General features: G+C 27.5%; 1 long non-coding RNA gene across 3 annotated transcripts; it reads right to left on the bottom strand.

Moving 5' to 3' along the window:
• Window positions 1-12,335: 12,335 nt before the first annotated feature.
• LOC114182655 (uncharacterized) lies at window positions 12,336-15,271 on the bottom strand. 3 transcript variants are annotated; one of them, XR_014985287.1, is made up of 5 exons: window positions 14,899-15,270; window positions 14,148-14,272; window positions 13,915-14,032; window positions 13,513-13,592; window positions 12,336-12,697 (listed from the first exon to the last, which is right to left on the bottom strand). It is a non-coding gene; the product is annotated as an uncharacterized LOC114182655 (long non-coding RNA). The 3 variants fall into 3 exon arrangements; XR_014985285.1 differs by having other exon boundaries at window positions 13,972-14,032; window positions 14,899-15,269; XR_014985286.1 differs by having other exon boundaries at window positions 13,915-14,272; window positions 14,899-15,271.
• Window positions 15,272-22,843: the final 7,572 nt, after the last annotated feature.

Here is a 22,843-nt window from a genome sequence, read left to right as displayed (position 1 = left end):
AAGCTAAAAAAAAGACTAATTAAGAAATTTGACATTAAATAATTAAAAATAATCTTCACAGAAGGAGGAAAACACAAAATAATTACACAAACAATTTCATAAGAAGTATGACAAACAAAATCCAAATGAGAAAATAATTGTATTTTTTAACAACATTGATCCTAACAATGTAGATTCAAAAAGTCATTCATATGCATATCCGATCACAATAAAAAAGAGTGGATTTTAGTGGTATTAACCATTGGTTCTTCATTAGATTATGAAGAGAGGATACTTTCATATATGTGCAGAAATGACCCATCATTGAAATATAGCCTACATGTTTTTTTTAGTGTTGACAACATCATAAAATTGTCAACACATAATCAATTAACACAAAGCTAAAAAAATGAATAATTAAGAAATTTGACATTAAAGAATTAGAATAATCTTCACAGAAGGATGAAAACACAAAATAAATACATAAAAAATTTCATAAGAATTATGATGGACAAAATCAAAATGAGAAAATAATTTGATTTTTTAACAACAATTATACTAACAATGTAGATTCAAAAAGTCATTCATGTGCATATCCAATCACCACAAAAAAGAGTGGAATTTAGTGGTATTAACCATTGTTTCTTCATTAGATTACGAAGAGAAGATACTTTCATATTTGTGCAGAGATGGCCAATCCTTTAAATATAGGCTATATGTTTCTTTTAGTGTTGACAACTTCATAAAATTCTCAACACATAATCAATTAACCCAAATCTAAAAAAAAGACTAATTAAAAAATTTGACATAAAACAGTGAGTAATAATCTTCACTGAAGGAGGAAAACACAAAATAATTACACAAACAATTTCATAAGAAGTATGACGGACAAATTCAAAATGAGAAAATAATTGTATTTTTTAACAACATTGATCCTAACAATGTAGATTCAAAAAGTCATTCATATGCATATCCGATCACAATAAAAAAGAGTGGATTTTAGTGGTATTAACCATTGGTTCTTCATTAGATTATGAAGAGAGGATACTTTCATATATGTGCAGAAATGACCCATCATTGAAATATAGCCTATATGTTTTTTTTAGTATTGACAACATCATAAAATTGTCAACACATCATGAAAGAACACAAAGCTAAAAAAATGAATAATTAAGAAATTTGACATTAAAGAATTAGAATAATCTTCACAGAAGGATGAAAACACAAAATAAATACATAAACAATTTCATAAGAAGTATGACGGACAAATTCAAAATCAGAAAATAATTTGAATTTTTTACAACATTGATACTAACAATGTAGATTCAAAAAGTCATGCATGTGCATATCCAATCACAACAAAAAAGAGTGGAATTTAGTGGTATTAACCATTGTTTCTTCATTAGATTATGAAGAGAGGATACTTTCATATATGTGCAGAAATGGCCCATAATTGAAATATAGACTATATGTTTTTTTTAGTGTTGACAACTCCATAAAATTTTCAACACATAATCAATTAACCCAAAGCAAAAAAAAAGACTAATTGAGAAATTTGACATTAAATAATTAAAAATAATCTTCACAGAAGGAGGAAAACACAAAATAATTACACAAACAATTTCATAAGAAGTATGACAAACAAAATCAAAATGAGAAAATAATTGTATTTTTTAACAACATTGATCCTAACAATGTAGATTCAAAAAGTCATTCATATGCATATCCGATCACAATAAAAAATAGTGGATTTTAGTAGTATTAACCATTGGTTCTTCATTAGATTATGAAGAGAGGATACTTTCATATATGTGCAGAAATGACCCATCATTGAAATATAGCCTATATGTTTTTTTTAGTGTTGACAACATCATAAAATTGTCAACACATAATCAATTAACACAAAGCTAAAAAAATGAATAATTAAGAAATTTGACATTAAAGAATTAGAATAATCTTCACAGAAGGATGAAAACACAAAATAATTACACAAACAATTTCATAAGAAGTATGACGGACAAATTCAAAATGAGAAAATAATTTGAATTTTTTAACAACATTGATCCTAACAACGTAGATTCAAAAAGTCATTCATGTGCATATCCAATGACAATAGCAAAGAGTGGAATTTAGTGGTATTAACCATTGTTTCTTCGTTAGATTATGAAGAGGGGATACTTTCATATCTGTGCAGAGATGGCCGATCAATTGAAATATAGGCTATATGTTTTCTTAGTGTTGACAACTTCATAAAATTCTCAACACATAATCAATTAACCCAAAGCTAAAAAAAAGACTAATTAAGAAATTTGACATTAAATAATTAAAAATAATCTTCACAGAAGGAGGAAAACACAAAATAATTACACAAACAATTTCATAAGAAGTATGACAAACAAAATCCAAATGAGAAAATAATTGTATTTTTTAACAACATTGATCCTAACAATGTAGATTCAAAAAGTCATTCATATGCATATCCGATCACAATAAAAAAGAGTGGATTTTAGTGGTATTAACCATTGGTTCTTCATTAGATTATGAAGAGAGGATACTTTCATATATGTGCAGAAATGACCCATCATTGAAATATAGCCTACATGTTTTTTTTAGTGTTGACAACATCATAAAATTGTCAACACATAATCAATTAACACAAAGCTAAAAAAATGAATAATTAAGAAATTTGACATTAAAGAATTAGAATAATCTTCACAGAAGGATGAAAACACAAAATAAATACATAAAAAATTTCATAAGAATTATGATGGACAAAATCAAAATGAGAAAATAATTTGATTTTTTAACAACAATTATACTAACAATGTAGATTCAAAAAGTCATTCATGTGCATATCCAATCACCACAAAAAAGAGTGGAATTTAGTGGTATTAACCATTGTTTCTTCATTAGATTATGAAGAGAAGATACTTTCATATTTGTTCAGAGATGGACAATCCTTTAAATATAGGCTATATGTTTCTTTTAGTGTTGACAACTTCATAAAATTCTCAACACATAATCAATTAACCCAAATCTAAAAAAAAGATTAATTAAAAAATTTGACATAAAACAGTGAGTAATAATCTTCACTGAAGGAGGAAAACACAAAATAATTACACAAACAATTTCATAAGAAGTATGACGGACAAATTCAAAATGAAAAAATAATTTTATTTTTTAACAACAATTATACTAACAACGTAGATTCAAAAAGTCATTCATGTGCATATCCAATGACAATAGCAAAGAGTGGAATTTAGTGGTATTAACCATTGTTTCTTCGTTAGATTATGAAGAGGGGATACTTTCATATCTGTGCAAGGATGGCCGATCAATTGAAATATAGGCTATATGTTTTTTTAGTGTTGACAACTTCATAAAATTCTCAACACATAATCAATTAACCCAAATCTAAAAAAAAGACTAATTAAGAAATCTGACATTAAACAATTAGTAATAATCTTCACTGAAAGAGGAAAACACAAAATAATTACACAAATAATTTCATAAGTATTATGATGGACAAAATCAAAATGAGAAAATAATTTGATTTTTTCACAACAATTAGACTAACAAGGTAGATTCAAAAAGTCATTCATGTGCATATCCAATCACAACAAAAAAGAGTGGAATTTAGTGGTATTAACCATTGTTTCTCCATTAGATTATGAAGAGAAGATACTTTCATATCTGTGCAGAGATGGCCCATCATTGAAATATAGGCTATATGTTTTTTTAGTGTTGACAACTTAATAAAATTCTCAACACATAATCAATTAACCCAAAGTTAAAAAAAAAAGACTAATTAAGAAATTTGACATTAAACAATTAGTAATAATCTTCACTAAAGGAGGAAAACACAAAATAATTACACAAACAATTTCATAATAAGTATGACGGACAATCAAAATGAGAAAATAATTTGATTTTTTAACAACAATTATACTAACAACGTAGATTCAAAAAGTCTTTCATGTGCATATCCAATCACAACAAAAAAGAGTGGCATTTTGTGGTATTAACCATTGTTTCTTCGTTAGATTATGAAGAGGGGATACTTTCATATCTGTGCAGAGATGGCCGATCAATTGAAATATAGGCTATATGTTTTTTTAGTGTTGACAACTTCATAAAATTCTCAACACATAATCAATTAACCCAAATATAAAAAAAAAGACTAATTAAGAAATTTGACATTAAACAATTAGTAATAATCTTCACTGAAGGAGGAAAACACAAAATAATTACACAAATGATTTCATATGAATTATGATGGACAAACCCAAAATGAGAAAATAATTTGATTTTTTAACAACAATTGTACTAACATCGTAGATTCAAAAAGTCATTCCTGTGCATATCCAATGACAATAGAAAAGAGTGGAATTTAGTGGTATTAACCATTGTTTCTTCGTTAGATTATAAAGAGGGGATACTTTCATATCTGTGCAGAGATGGCCGATCAATTGAAATATAGGCTATATGTTTTTTTAGTGTTGACAACTTCATAAAATTCTCAACACATAATCAATTAACCCAAAGCTAAAAAAAAGACTAATTAAGAAATTTGACATTAAACAATTAGTAATAATCTTCACTTAAGGAGGAAAACACAAAATAATTACATAAATAATTTCATAAGAATTATGATGGACAAACTCAAAATGAGAAAATAATTTGATTTTTTAACAACAATTATACTAACAATGTAGATTCAAAAAGTCATTCATGTCAATATCCAATGACAATAGCAAAGAGTGGAATTTAGTGGTATTAACCATTGTTTCTTCGTTAGATTATGAAGAGGGGATACTTTCATATCTGTGCAGAGATGGCCGATCAATTGAAATATAGGCTATATGTTTTCTTGGTGTTGACAACTTCATAAAATTCTCAACACATAATCAATTAACCCAAAGCTAAAAAAAAGACTACTTAACAAATTTGACATTAAACAATTAGTAATAATCTTCACTGAAGGAGGAAAACACAAAATAATTACACAAATAATTTCATAAGAATTATGATGGACAAACTCAAAATGAGAAAATAATTTGATTTTTTAACAACAATTATACTAACAACGTAGATTCAAAAAGTCATTCATGTGCATATCCAATGACAATAGCAAAGAGTGGAATTTAATGGTATTAACCATTGTTTCCTCGTTAGATTATGAAGAGGGGATACTTTCATATCTGTGCAGAGATGGTCGATCAATTAAAATATAGGCTATATGTTTTTTTAGTGTTGACAACTTCATAAAATTCTCAACACATAATCAATTATCCCAAAGCGAAAAAAAAGACTAATTAAGAAATTTGACATTAAACAATTAGTAATAATCTTCACTGATGGAGGAAAACACAAAATAATTACACAAATAATTTCATAAGTATTATGATGGACAAAATCAAAATGAGAAAATAATTTGATTTTTTCACAACAATTATACTAACAAGGTAGATTCAAAAAGTCATTCATGTGCATATCCAATCACAACAAAAAAGAGTGGAATTTAGTGGTATTAACCATTGTTTCTCCATTAGATTATGAAGAGAAGATACTTTCATATCTGTGCAGAGATGGCCCATCATTGAAATATAGGCTATATGTTTTTTTAGTGTTGACAACTTAATAAAATTCTCAACACATAATCAATTAACCCAAAGTTAAAAAAAAAAAGACTAATTAAGAAATTTGACATTAAACAATTAGTAATAATCTTCACTAAAGGAGGAAAACACAAAATAATTACACAAACAATTTCATAATAAGTATGACGGACAATCAAAATGAGAAAATAATTTGATTTTTTAACAACAATTATACTAACAACGTAGATTCAAAAAGTCATTCATGTGCATATCCAATCACAACAAAAAAGAGTGGCATTTTGTGGTATTAACCATTGTTTCTTCGTTAGATTATGAAGAGGGGATACTTTCATATCTGTGCAGAGATGGCCGATCAATTGAAATATAGGCTATATGTTTTTTTCGTGTTGACAACTTCATAAAATTCTCAACACATAATCAATTAACCCAAATATAAAAAAAAGACTAATTAAGAAATTTGACATTAAACAATTAGTAATAATCTTCACTGAAGGAGGAAAACACAAAATAATTACACAAATGATTTCATATGAATTATGATGGACAAACCCAAAATGAGAAAATAATTTGATTTTTACACAACAATTATACTAACAACGTAGATTCAAAAAGTCATTCATGTGCATATCCAATGACAATAGAAAAGAGTGGAATTTAGTGGTATTAACCATTGTTTCTTCGTTAGATTATAAAGAGGGGATAGTTTCATATCTGTGCAGAGATGGCCGATCAATTGAAATATAGGCTATATGTTTTTTTAGTGTTGACAACTTCATAAAATTCTAGACACATAATCAATTAACCCAAAGCTAAAAAAAAGACTAATTAAGAAATTTGACATTAAACAATTAGTAATAATCTTCATTGAAGGAGGAAAACACAAAATAATTACACAAATAATTTCATAAGAATTATGATGGACAAACTCAAAATGACAAAAAAATTTGATTTTTTAACAACAATTATACTAACAACGTAGATTCAAAAAGTCATTCATGTGCATATCCAACGACAATAGCAAAGAGTGGAATTTAGTGGTATTAACCATTGTTTCCTCGTTAGATTATGAAGAGGGGATACTTTCATATCTGTGCAGAGATGGTCGATCAATTGAAATATAGGCTATATGTTTTTTTAGTGTTGACAACTTAATAAAATTCTCAAGACATAATTAATTAACCCAAACCTAAAAAAAAAGACTAATTAAGAAATTTGACATTAAACAATTAGTAACAATCTTCACTGAAGGAGGAAAACACAAAATAATTACACAAACAATTTCATAATAAGTATGACGGACAATTAAAATGAGAAAATAATTTGATTTTTTAACAACAATTATACTAACAATGTATATTCAAAAAGTCATTCATGTGCATATCCAATCACAACAAAAAAGAGTGGCATTTTGTAGTATTAAGGATTGTTTCTTCATTAGATTATGAAGAGAGGATACTTTCAATTCTGTGCAGAGATGGCCCATCATTGAAATATAGGTTATATGTTTTTTTTAGTGTTGACAACTTCATAAAATTCTCAACACATAATCAATTAACCCAAATCTAAAAAAAAGACTAATTAAGAAATTTGACATTAAACAATTAATAATAATCTTCACTGAAGGAGGAAAATACCAAATAATTACACAAATAATTTCATAAGAAGTATGACAGACAAAATCAAAATGAGAAAATAATTTGATTGCTTAACAACATTGATACTAACAATGTAGATTCAAAAAGTCATTCATGTGCATATCCAATGACAACAAAAGAGAGTGAAATTTAGTGTTATTAACCATTCTTTCTGCATTAGATTATGAAGAGAGGATACTTTCATATTTGTGCAGAGATGACCCATCATTGAAATATAGGCTATATGTGTTTTTTAGTGTTGACAACTTCATAAAATTCTCAACACATAATCAATTAACCCAAATATAAAAGAAGGATTGATTAAGAAATTTGACATTAAACAGTTAGTAATAATCTTCACTGAAGGAGGAAAACACAAAATAATTACACAAATGATTTCATATGAATTATGATGGACAAACCCAAAATGAGAAAATAATTTGATTTTTTAACAACAATTATACTAACAACGTAGATTCAAAAAGTCATTCATGTGCATATCCAATGACAATAGAAAAGAGTGGAATTTAGTGGTATTAACCATTGTTTCTTCGTTAGATTATGAAGAGGGGATACTTTCATATCTGTGCAGAGATGGCCGATCAATTGAAATATAGGCTATATGTTTTTTTAGTGTTGACAACTTCATAAAATTCTCAGCACATAATCAATTAACTCAAAGCTAAAAAAAAACTAATTAAGAAATTTGACATTAAACAATTAGTAATAATCTTCACTGAAGGAGGAAAATACAAAATAATTACACAAAAAATTTCAGAAGAAGTATGACGGACAAAATCAAAATGAGAAAATAATTTGATTTCTTAACAACATTGATACTAACAACGTAGATACAAAAAGTCATTCATGTGCATATCCAATGACAATAGAAAAGAGTGGAATTTAGTGGTATTAACCATTCTTTCTGCATTAGATTATGAAGAGAGGATACTTTCATATTTGTGCAGAGATGACCCATCATTGAAATATAGGCTATATGTTTTTTTAAGTGTTGACAACTTCATAAAATTCTCAACACATAATCAATTAACCCAAATATAAAAAAAAGACTAATTAAGAAATTTGACATTAAACAATTAGTAATAGTCTTCACTGAAGGAGGAAAACACAAAAATAATTACACAAACAATTTCATAATAAGTATGACGGACAATCAAAATGAGAAAATAATTTGATTTTTTAACAACAATTATAGTAACAATGTATATTCAAAAAGTCATTCATATGCATATCGAATCACAACAAAAAAGAGTAGCATTTTGTGGTATTAAGCATTGTTTCTTCATTAGATTATGAAGAGAGGGTACTTTCATATCTATGCAGAGATGGCCCATCATTGAAATATAGGCTATATGTTTTTTTTTTAGTGTTGACAACTTCATAAAATTCTCAACACATAATCAATTAACCCAAATCTAAAAAAAAGACTAATTAAGAAATTTGACATTAAACAATTAGTAATAACCTTCACTAAAGGACGAAAATACAAAATAATTACACAAATAATTTCATAAGAAGTATGACGGACAAAATCAAAATGAGGAAATAATTTGATTTTTTAGCAACATTGATACTAACAATGTAGATTCAAAAAGTCATTCATGTGCATATCCAATGACAACAAAAGAGAGTGAAATTTAGTGTTATTAACCATTCTTTCTGCATTAGATTATGAAGAGAGGATACTTTCATATTTGTGCAGAGATGACCCATCATTGAAATATAGGCTATATGTTTTTTTTAGTGTTGACAACTTCATAAAATTCTCAACACATAATCAATTAACCCAAATATAAAAAAAAGACTAATTAAGAAATTTGACATTAGACAATTAGTAATAATCTTCACTCAAGGAGAAAAACACAAAATAATTACATAAATAATTTCATAAGAATTATGATGGACAAACTCAAAAGGAGAAAATAATTTGATTTTTTAACAACAATTATACTAACAACGTATATTCAAAAAGTCATTCATGTGCATATCCAATAACAATAGAAAAGAGGGGAATTTAGTGGTATTAACCATTGTTTCTTCGTTAGATTATGAAGACGGGATACTTTCATATCTGTGCAGAGATGGCCGATCAATTGAAATATAGGCTATATGTTTTTTTAGTGTTGACAACTTCATAAAATTCTCAACACATAATCAATTAACCCGAAGCTAAAAAAAGACTAATTAAGAAATTTGACATTAAACAATTAGTAATAATCTTCACTGAAGGAGGAAAACACAAAATAATTACACAAATAAATAATTTCATAAGAATTATGATGGACAAACTCAAAATGAGAAAATAATTTGATTTTTTAACAACATTGATACTAACAATGTAGATTCAAAAAGTCATTCATGTGCATATCCAATGACAACAAAAGAGAGCGGAATTTAGTGTTATTAACCATTCTTTCTGCATTAGATTATGAAGAGAGGATACTTTCATATTTGTGCAGAGATGACCCATCATTGAAATATAGGCTATATGTTTTTTTTAGTGTTGACAACTTCATAAAATTCTCAACACATAATCAATTAAACCAAATATAAAAAAAAGACTAATTAAGAAATTTGACATTAAACAATTAGTAATAATCTTCACTGAAGGAGGAAAACACAAAAATAATTACAAAAACAATTTCATAATAAGTATGACGGACAATCAAAATGAGAAAATAATTTGATTTTTTATCAACAATTATAGTAACAATGTATATTCAAAAAGTCATTCATGTGCATATCGAATCACAACAAAAAAGAGTGGCATTTTGTGGTATTAAGCATTGTTTCTTCATTAGATTATGAAGAGAGGGTACTTTCATATCTATGCAGAGATGGCCCATCATTGAAATATAGGCTATATGTTTTTTTTAGTGTTGACAACTTCATAAAATTCTCAACACATAATCAATTAACCCAAAGCTAAAAAAAGTCTAATTAAGAAATTTGACATTAAACAATTAGTAATAATCTTCACTGAAGGAGGAAAACACAAAATAATTACACAAATAATTTCATAAGAATTATGATGGACAAACTCAAAATGAGAAAATAATTTGATTTTTTAACAACATTGATACTAACAATGTAGATTCAAAAAGTCATTCATGTGCATACCAAATGACAACAAAAGAGAGCGGAATTTAGTGTTATTAACCATTCTTTCTGCATTAGATTATGAAGAGAGGATACTTTCATATTTGTGCAGAGATGACCCATCATTGAAATATAGGCTATATGTTTTTTTTAGTGTTGACAACTTCATAAAATTCTCAACACATAATCAATTAACCCAAATATAAAAAAAGACTAATTAAGAAATTTGACATTAAACAATTAGTAATAATCTTCACTGAAGGACGAAAACACAAAAATAATTACACAAACAATTTCATAATAAGTATGAGGGACAATCAAAATGAGAAAATAATTCGACTTTTTAACCACAATTATACTAACAATGTATATTCAAAAAGTCATTCATGTGCATATCGAATCACAACAAAAAAGAGTGGCATTTTGTGGTATTAAGCATTGTCTCTTCATTAGATTACGAAGAGAGGGTACTTTCATATCTATGCAGAGATGGCCCATCATTGAAATATAGGCTATATGTTTTTTTTTTTAGTGTTGACAACTTCATAAAATTCTCAACACATAATCAATTAACCCAAAGCTAAAAAATGACTAATTAAGAAATTTGACATTAAACAATTAGTAATAATCTTCACTGAAGGAGGAAAACACAAAATAGTTACACAAATAATTTCATAAGAATTATGATGGACAAACTCAAAATGAGAAAATAATTTGATTTTTTAACAACATTGATACTAACAATGTAGATTCAAAAAGTCATTCATGTGCATATCCAATGACAACAAAAGAGAGTGAAATTTAGTGTTATTAACCATTCTTTCTGCATTAGATTGTGAAGAGAGGATACTTTCATATTTGTGCAGAGATGACACATCATTGAAATATAGGCTATATGTTTTTTTTAGTGTTGACAACTTCATAAAATTCTCAACACATAATCAATTAACCCAAATATAAAAAAAAAGACTAATTAAGAAATTTGACATTAAAAAATTGGTAATAATCTTCACTCAAGGAGAAAAACACAAAATAATTACATAAATAATTTCATAAGAATTATGATGGACAAACTCAAAAGGAGAAAATAATTTGATTTTTTAACAACAATTATACTAACAACATAGATTCAAAAAGTCATTCATGTGCATATCCAATGACAATAGAAAAGAGTGGAATTTAGTGGTATTAACCATTGTTTCTTCGTTAGATTATGAAGAGGGGATACTTTCATATCTGTGCAGAGATGGCCGATCAATTGAAATATAGGCTATATATTTTTTTCGTGTTGACAACTTCATAAAATTCTCAACACATAATCAATTAACCCAAAGCTAAAAAAAGACTAATTAAGAAATTTGACATTAAACAACTAGTAATAATCTTCACTGAAGGAGGAAAACACAAAATAATTACACAAATAAATAATTTCATAAGAATTATGATGGACAAACTCAAAATGACACTACGCCAAAATTGTCAATAGATAGCGTTTTTTTTGCTAATAGATAGCGCTTTTTAGGCGCTATCTATTGGAGCGGTATCTATTAATAGACAGCGTTTGTAAAAAAGCGCTATCTAATAACATCTTATAGATAGCATTTCACTAAACAAGCGCTATCTATATATTTTCAAAAAGACATCGCTTTCTTCCAAAAGTGCTATTTATTGGTGTTATTATAGATAGCGCTTGGAAACATAAGCGCTATCTATGTTTTCTTGAAAAATACAAATGATCTATAGACACCGCTCAAGCGCATTGTGTATTGGTTTAATTTTTTTTTATAATTTATTTAATTTTTCGTTCATTATTTTTTATTTTATTATCTCAACAGAAACCATTTATGAGAATTATAAAAGTCAATCAAATGTGATTCAAAAAACTATACATGTATTTTATCTTCTAGACAAATGTTTTCTTTTAAAGATAGAAAACACTTATTAAAAAAAATAAAGATAGTAGGTAAATTGTATACTAGTCTAAGTTCTTGGGTAACTGAAATTGTCTATAATATAACTACAATATATTCATAATAATCATATGTATTACAAATTAATTCCAAATATGATATATCATACCTATTTACATATCCAAAAAGTATTATATCTATACTAGGCTCCTTAAAATTAAACTTGAATCTATATACCAAAAAAACAAACAAAAAAAGACAAAAATAATCATATGTATTACAATATATTCAAACTAACAACACTACGCTCCATACTCTCAACAAAAGTGCTTCACATATTTCTTTTATAGCTCCAATTTGGTCCAGAATCTCGCACATCATGTGTGTGGACATCTTCAACTTCTGCGTTTGCATTTTTCCATTGTTCTTCGCGCTGAAACCACATTAAAAAAATGGCCGCAAACACATTAGAATAGCAAAAAAAAAAAAGATCCTTTTTGAAAACATACGTTACTATAAAGTTCTTCAACTTCTTGCATAAGAAGGAAGTTATATGTAAAACCATTCATATATATACCTAACATGTTAAGCTTCCAGAGTAGTTGGTCTTGGACAAATTCTAAGACCCAAGTCCTTATTCTATTTATTTATAGTTAGTCTTAGTTTTCAATATTAATTACAGAAACTTTCAGCATAGCACAAAATCTATGATAATATTATAACCCTTTCATCCCATATTTACAGCTTGACTTTTATCATAAGCATAAAGTAACAACATATCTTTACAGAAAAAATAGTATAAAATAATAGTATTACCGACATCATAGAAAACAAGAGAAAATTAACATCATACAAGGACGTCACTCTAATAAAGCACCCAAAAATTAAGGTTATCTCACTAATATAACGAAACCAATGAATCTAATATATCATAGTAATAAAATAATTAAAATTACTAAAGCATACACTGCCATTGTTTAAAAATATATATATATATATATATATATATATATATATATATATATATATATATATATATATATATATATATATATATATATATATCACTATAAATAAAGTGGTAGTTGAAATCAGAGACGTCAAAGTTATATTGTGAAGATGATTATTTAGGAGTACCTTACATATATAGAATAAAAACCCTTAATGCCACCAAAACATACACCTATCGGTGCCATCCTAATAAATGATGCACCAATTTTAAAAGTTTATAAATTTAAACTCAATTACCCCATGTTGTCACACTAGTTCCAAAAGCTTCCACGCAATCCATGTCTTTTATCTTGCCACCTATTTCAATATAATTCCATCTGCAGAACAAACGGAAGGGTCAAGTTACTACTTAACTACTATTAGAATCACAACTTCTGTTGAACAACATAAAATATTTATGTTCTTCAAAATGTTTATTTTTAACTTGTATATCAGTTGTATATAATTTATATTGCATATATAAAAATGGTAAGAAAGTACACATCATTAATAAACAAATTCATAAGTCATGGCCTACAAGAGATTGTAATTAAAATAAGGTAAAGAACTTGAGCTTCAAATGTACAGAAGGATTTCAAATTAAACAACTTAATTTGCGGCTGTTTCTATCAAAATCAAACGACTTAATGTTAAATATACCACAAGCAAATGAAGCCAGAGAAGTTCAAATGTAAGTAAGAGGCTTGCAACACATACTAGTGTGTTGGGCTGTATCCTCATCATCACTTCCCTCTACTGCAATTTTCACTTCCCTATACTGCAATTTTGTCAAGTGAAATTTTTAGCATGTTGTAATGATTACATGTTTAAACTGGGAGAAACAGTGTCTTAAAGATCATAAAATATAGGTACAACATAAAAGGGGAACAAACCTGCTCCTCAAAAATCTTTGAGAGCTACAATGCTCTATTCTTCTCTAACTTTGCGACTTTTACTAACCCATGCTGAAATCTCAGAATCACCTTCAGATTGTTTCTTTGTCCATGATTCTTTCATCCTATTAAAAAATAAAATATTATCACAACATAAAAGTCTCATGCTTTCGAGTATTAAGCCTATAAATGCAGTATAAAGAACACAATCCTAATTTAGAAGATTTTTAAGGAGGCAGATTGAGAGATATGTGTTCCTCTTTCCTTCACCTAAGGGGAACAATTACTTTACTTAAGAGAGAAAACAATGTTCAAATTTTTTTCAAATAATCAAATGCTATGAAAAAAAAACTGAAAAGGAAAAACATTGCTTTCACAAGAACTAGGGAGAGAACCTTACCGGAGAAAAAAAAGAAGTTCCTAATGAAATTATAACACTGGCATTTCATTTTTAAAACATATCCAAACAAGACGGGTGAGGACTTCATTATTTAATTTTAACTACAATTCATAAACAATAGAAGCAAATGCTTTCCTTACTTAAAAATTCAAGCAGTGGGATGTAATTCTAAAACCACCTCCTCCATTTCCCTTTCTGTAAAGTAGAAAACATAAAGAATAAAAAAGAAAATTGGTGTACACGAGTTTCAAATATCGTACCCTAATAAAATTGGCACAAAATAACAAGCCAAAACCATTGTAACCGGATCAAATAACTAACTAGCTCCTAATTAAAAATTAAACCAGAAACCTATATCATTCTTCCAGTGCGACAGAACATCACCGAGGGGCGGCAGTTCCTCGGAAAGGAAACGCGCGGGAGCTCGCAGCTGTGTTGTCCACGAACTTCATCGCATGCCACTGGCTGACGTACAACCTTCAGGCACAACTTCGGCGAGGGATCGGATGTCTTGCGAGATGGTCCATGGCGGAGTGGTTCGCGGCTCTTGACGATTCACCACGACAAGGGCAGAGGTTGGATTCGTAGGTTGGGTGTTGAAAATTTGGGGGGGAAATAAATTTTAGGAGATATGGGATTTAGGACTGTGTGTGGGGTTTGAAATATTTTCTCCAGATTTGGAGATCTGGATGTTTTTGGAGAAAGTGAAAAGTTTTGGAGGTAGGATTAATTTTTATTTTCATCTTCTTTTGTTTTAATTAGTTTTTAATGAATTAATTAGTTTTATTTATGAATTTATTTTTAATAAATAAAATAGATTGCGCTTAGGTAATAAAACACCATATATTCATGATCTAATAGATATCGCTTAAATTTAAAAGCGCTTTTTATTAACATATTATATTTTTTATTTTTTATTTTTAAATATAAATTTGATATAGATAACATCTTTTTGATGAAGCGCTATTTATAAGTAATAATTTTATAGCGTTTATTTTATAAAGTGCTATCTTTTAGTTTCGTATTTTGATTTATAGCACTTAATTAAATAAGCGCTATCTAAATAGTGTTGTCTATTGAACATTTTGGCGTAGTGTGAGAAAATAATTTGATTTTTTAACAACATTGATACTAACAATGTAGATTCAAAAAGTCATTCATGTGCATATCCAATGACAACAAAAGAGAGCGGAATTTAGTGTTATTAACCATTCTTTCTGCATTAGATTATGAAGAGAGGATACTTTCATATTTGTGCAGAGATGACCCATCATTGAAATATAGGCTATATGTTTTTTTTAGTGTTGACAACTTCATAAAATTCTCAACACATAATCAATTAACCCAAATATAAAAAAAAAGACTAATTAAGAAATTTGACATTAAACAATTAGTAATAATCTTCACTGAAGGAGGAAAACACAAAAATAATTACACAAACAATTTCATAATAAGTATGACGGACAATCAAAATGAGAAAATAATTTGATTTTTTAACAACAATTATACTAACAATGTATATTCAAAAAGTCATTCGTGTGCATATCGAATCACAACAAAAAAGAGTGGCATTTTGTGGTATTAAGCATTGTTTCTTCATTAGATTATGAAGAGAGGGTACTTTCATATCTATGCAGAGATGGCCCATCATTGAAATATAGGCTATATGTTTTTTTTTAGTGTTGACAACTTCATAAAATTCTCAACACATAATCAATTAACCCAAATCTAAAAAAAAAGACTAATTAAGAAATTTGACATTAAACAATTAGTAATAACCTTCACTAAAGGACGAAAATACAAAATAATTACACAAATAATTTCATAAGAATTATGATGGACAAACTCAAAATGAGAAAATAATTTGATTTTTTAACAACATTGATACTAACAATGTAGATTCAAAAAGTCATTCATGTGCATATCCAATGACAACAAAAGAGAGCGGAATTTAGTGTTATTAACCATTCTTTCTGCATTAGATTATGAAGAGAGGATACTTTCATATTTGTGCAGAGATGACCCATCATTGAAATATAGGCTATATGTTTTTTTTAGTGTTGACAACTTCATAAAATTCTCAACACATAATCAATTAAACCAAATATAAAAAAAAAGACTAATTAAGAAATTTGACATTAAACAATTAGTAATAATCTTCACTGAAGGAGGAAAACACAAAAATAATTACAAAAACAATTTCATAATAAGTATGACGGACAATCAAAATGAGAAAATAATTTGATTTTTTATCAACAATTATAGTAACAATGTATATTCAAAAAGTCATTCATGTGCATATCGAATCACAACAAAAAAGAGTGGCATTTTGTGGTATTAAGCATTGTTTCTTCATTAGATTATGAAGAGAGGGTACTTTCATATCTATGCAGAGATGGCCCATCATTGAAATATAGGCTATATGTTTTTTTTAGTGTTGACAACTTCATAAAATTCTCAACACATAATCAATTAACCCAAAGCTAAAAAAAAGACTAATTAAGAAATTTGACATTAAACAATTAGTAATAATCTTCACTGAAGGAGGAAAACACAAAAATAATTACAAAAACAATTTCATAATAAGTATGACGGACAATCAAAATGAGAAAATAATTTGATTTTTTAACAACAATTATACTAACAATGTAGATTCAAAAAGTCATTCATGTGCATATCCAATGAAAACAAAAGAGAGTGAAATTTAGTGTTATTAACCATTCTTTCTACATTAGATTATGAAGAGAGGGTACTTTCATATCTATGCAGAGATGGCCCATCATTGAAATATAGGCTATATGTTTTTTTTTTAGTGTTGACATCTTCATAAAATTCTCAACACATAATCAATTAACCCAAATCTAAAAAAAAGACTAATTAAGAAATTTGACATTAAAAAATTAGTAATAACCTTCACTAAGGGACGAAAATACAAAATAATTACACAAATAATTTCATAAGAAGTATGACGGACAAAATCAAAATGAGAAAATAATTTGATTTTTTAACAACATTGATACTAACAATGTAGATTCAAAAAGTCATTCATGTGTATATCCAATGACAACAAAAGAGAGTGAAATTTAGTGTTATTAACCATTCTTTCTAAATTAGATTATGAAGAGAGGATACTTTCATATTTGTGCAGAGATGACCCATCATTGAAATATAGGCTATATGTTTTTTTTTTAGTGTTGACAACTTCATAAAATTCTCAACACATAATCAATTAACCCAAATATAAAAAAAAAGACTAATTAAGAAATTTGACATTAAACAATTAGTAATAATCTTCACTAGAGGAGAAAAACACAAAATAATTACATAAATAATTTCATAAGAATTATGATGGACAAACTCAAAAGGAGAAAATAATTTGATTTTTTAACAACAATTATACTAACAACGTAGATTCAAAAAGTCATTCATGTGCATATCCTATGACAATAGAAAAGAGTGGAATTTAGTGGTATTAACCATTGTTTCTTCGTTAGATTATGAAGAGGGAATACTTTCATATCTGTGCAGAGGTGGCCGATCAATTGAAATATAGGCTATATGTTTTTTTAGTGTTGACAACTTCGTAAAATTCTCAACACATAATCAATTAACCCAAAGCTAAAGAAAAACCAATTAAGAAATTTGACATTAAACAATTAGTAATAATCTTCACTGAAGGAGGAAAACACAAAATAATTACATAAATAATTTCATAAGAATTATGATGGACAAACTCAAAATGAGAAAATAATTTGATTTTTTAACAACATTGATACTAACAATGTAGATTCAAAAAGTCATTCATGTGCATATCCAATGACAACAAAAGAGAGCGGAATTTAGTGTTATTAACCATTCTTTCTGCATTAGATTATGAAGAGAGGATACTTTCATATATGTGCAGAGATGACCCATCATTGAAATATAGGCTATATGTTTTTTTTAGTGTTGACAACTTCATAAAAGTCTCAACACATAATCAATTAACCCAAATATAAAAAAAAGACTAATTAAGAAATTTGGCATTAAACAATTAGTAATAATCTTCACTGAAGGAGGAAAACACAAAAATAATTACACAAACAATTTCATAATAAGTATGACGGACAATCAAAATGAGAAAATAATTTGATTTTTTAACAACAATTATAGTAACAATGTATACTCAAAAAGTCATTCATGTGCATATCGAATCACAACAAAAAAGAGTGGCATTTTGTGGTATTAAGCATTGTTTGTTCATTAGATTATGAAGAGAGGGTACTTTCATATCTATGCAGAGATGGCCCATCATTGAAATATAGGCTATATTTTTTTTTTTTTAGTGTTGACAACTTCATAAAATTCTCAACACATAATCAATTAACCCAAATCTAAAAAAAAGACTAATTAAGAAATTTGACATTAAACAATTAGTAATAATCTTCACAGAAGGAGGAAAACAGAAAATAATTACACAAATAATTTCATAAGAAGTATGACGGACAAAATCAAAATGAGAAAATAATTTGATTTTTTAACAACATTGATACTAACAATGTAGATTAAAAAAGTCATTCATGTGCGAATCCAATGACAAGAAAAGAGAGTGGAATTTAGTGTTATTAACCATTCTTACTGCATTAGATTATGAAGAGAGGATACTTTCATATTTGTGCAGAGATGATCGATCATTGAAATATAGGCTATATGTTTTTTTAGTGTTGACAACTTCATAAAATATTCAACACATAATCAATTAACCCAAATATAAAAAAAAGACTAATTAAGAAATTTGACATTAAACAATTAGTAATAATATTCACTGAAGGAGGAAAACACAAAATAATTACACAAATAATTTCATAAGAATTATGATCGACAAACTCAAAATGAGAAAATAATTTGATTTTTTAACAACAGTTATACTAAACACGTAGATTCAAAAAGGCATTCATGTGCATATCCAATGACAATAGAAAAGAGTGGAATTTAGTGGTATTAACCATTGTTTCTTCGTTAGATTAAGAAGAGGGGAAACTTTCATATCTGTGCAGAGATGGCCGATCAATTGAAATATAGGCTATATGTTTTTTTAGTGTTGACAACTTCATAAAATTCTCAACACATAATCAATTAACCCAAATCTAAAAAAAAAGAATAATTAAGAAATTTGACATTAAACAATTAGTAATAATCTTCACTAAAGGAGGAAAACACAAATCTATTACACAAATAATTTCGTAAGAATTATGATGGACAAAATCAAAATGAGAAAATAATTTGATTTTTTAACAACAATTATACTAACAACATAGATTCAAAAAGGCATTCATGTGCATATCCAATAGCAATAGAAAAGAGTGGAATTTAGTAGTATTAACCATTGTTTCTTCATTAGATTATAAAGAGAGGATACTTTCATATCTGTGCAGAGATGGCCCATCATTGAAATATAGACTATATGTTTTTTTTAGTGTTGACAAATTCATAAAATTCTCAACACATAATCTATTAACCTAAATCTAAAAATAGGCTAATTAAGAAATTTAACATTAGACAATTACTAATAATCTTCACAGAAGGAGGAAAACACAAAATAATTACACAAATAATTTCAGAAGAATTACGATGGACAAAATCAAAATGAGAAAATAATTTGATTTTTTAGCAACAATTATACCAATAACATAGATTCAAAAAGTCATTGAAGTGCATATCCAATGACAATAGAAAAGAATGGAATTTAGTGGTATTAACCATGTTTCTTCGTTAGATTACGAAGAGAGGATACTTTCATATCTGTGCCGAGATGGCCGATCAATTGAAATATAGCCATATGTTTTTTTAGTGTTGACAACTTCATAAAATTCTCAACACATAATCAATTAACCCATAGCTAAAGAAAAGACTAATTAAAAAATTTGACATTAAACAATTAGTAATAATCTTCACAGAAAGAGGAAAACACAAAATAATTACACAAACAATTTCAGAAGAAGTTTGACAGAAAAAATCAAAATGAGAAAATAATTTGATTTTTTAACAACAATTATACTAACAATGTAGATTCAAAAAGTCATTCATGTGCATATCCAATCACCACAAAAAAGAGTGGAATTTAGTGGTTTTAACCATTGTTTCTTCATTAGATTATGAAGAGAGGATACTTTCATATTTGTGCATAGATGGCCCATCATTGAAATATAGGCTATATGTTTTTTTTAGTGTTGACAACTTCATAAAATTCTCAACACATAATCAATTAAAATAAAGCTAAAAAATAGGCTAATTAAGAAATTTGACATTAGACAATTACTAATAATCTTCACAGAAGGAGGAAAACACAAAATAATTACACAAATAATTTCATAAGAATTATGATGGACAAAATCAAAATGAGAAAATAATTTGATTTTTTAGCAACAACTATACTAACAACATAGATTCAAAAAGTCATTCAAGTGCATATCCAATGACAATAGAAAAGAATGGAATTTAGTGGTATTAACCATTGTTTCTTCGTTAGATTATGAAGAGGGGATACTTTCATATCTGTGCAGAGATGGCCGATCAATTGAAATATAGCCATATGTTTTTTTAGTGTTGACAACTTCATAAAATTCTCAACACATAATCAATTAACCCAAAGCTAAAAAAAAGACTAATTAAAAAATTTGACATTAAACAATTAGTAATAATCTTCACAGAAAGAGGAAAACACAAAATAATTACACAAACAATTTCAGAAGAAGTTTGACAGAAAAAATCTAAATGAGAAAATAATTTGATTTTTTAACAACAATTATACTAACAATGTAGATTCAAAAAGTCATTCATGAGCATATCCAATCACCACAAAAAAGAGTGGAATTTAGTGGTTTTAACCATTGTTTCTTCATTAGATTATGAAGAGAGGATACTTTCATATTTGTGCATAGATGGCCCATCATTGAAATATAGGCTATATGTTTTTTTTAGTGTTGACAACTTCATAAAATTCTCAACACATAATCAATTAAAATAAAGCTAAAAAATAGGCTAATTAAGAAATTTGACATTAGACAATTACTAATAATCTTCACAGAAGGAGGAAAACACAAAATAATTACACAAATAATTTCATAAGAATTATGATGGACAAAATCAAAATGAGAAAATAATTTGATTTTTTAGCAACAACTATACTAACAACATAGATTCAAAAAGTCATTCAAGTGCATATCCAATGACAATAGAAAAGAATGGAATTTAGTGGTATTAACCATTGTTTCTTCGTTAGATTATGAAGAGGGGATACTTTCATATCTGTGCAGAGATGGCCGATCAATTGAAATATAGCCATATGTTTTTTTAGTGTTGACAACTTCATAAAATTCTCAACACATAATCAATTAACCCAAAGCTAAAAAAAAGACTAATTAAAAAATTTGACATTAAACAATTAGTAATAATCTTCACAGAAAGAGGAAAACACAAAATAATTACACAAACAATTTCAGAAGAAGTTTGACAGAAAAAATCTAAATGAGAAAATAATTTGATTTTTTAACAACAATTATACTAACAATGTAGATTCAAAAAGTCATTCTTAATGTAATTATTTTTCCCAGCTATTTTTGCCATCAAGTTCAATGTCTTGGAAGTGGGGGGAAAAAATTTCAAGTCAAAACAAGCACCGTAGCTACCAGAACAAAAATCTCGAAAAAATGAAGAAAAATAACAAAAAATATTGCTGAAATGTAGAAAATGGCTTTTTATAGGGAATCTAAGTTTGCAAACCGGCACAACCAATTTTATCAAGGTGGGAAATAAAATTCCACCCCAAATGCATATAAAATAATAGTGATTCTGATAACTAGAGCAAAAGTTATGGTCCTTTGAAGTTAGACTAAAAATCAGTCCAAATTTTTTTTGAAACTCTCAACTCAGACCATACCAACTACTCCAGCTATTTTTCCCATCAAGTTCAATGTCTTAGAAGTGGGGGTAAAAAGTTTTAAGTCAAAACAAGCACCGTAGGTACCAGAACAAAAATCTTAAAAAATGAAGACAAATCACAAAAAACATGACTGATTTGTAGAAAATGGCATTTTCTGGAGAATTTGAGTTTGCAAACCAGCAAAGCCAATTCTGACAAGGTGGGAAATAAAATTCCACCCGAAATGCATGTAAAATAATAGTGATTCTGATAACTAGAGCAAAAGTTATGGTCCTCTGAAGTTTGACTAAAAATCAGTCCAAAATTTTTTTAAAACTCTCAACTCAGACAATTCCAACTGCTCCAGCTTTTTTTCGCATCACGTTCAATGTCTTA

Source organism: Vigna unguiculata, chromosome 10 (assembly GCF_037176805.1).
Source record: "Vigna unguiculata cultivar grain cowpea cultivar isolate G323 ecotype 2 chromosome 10, ASM3717680v1, whole genome shotgun sequence".
NCBI lineage: Eukaryota > Viridiplantae > Streptophyta > Magnoliopsida > Fabales > Fabaceae > Vigna > Vigna unguiculata.
This window is presented reverse-complemented; position numbering and strand designations above follow the sequence as displayed.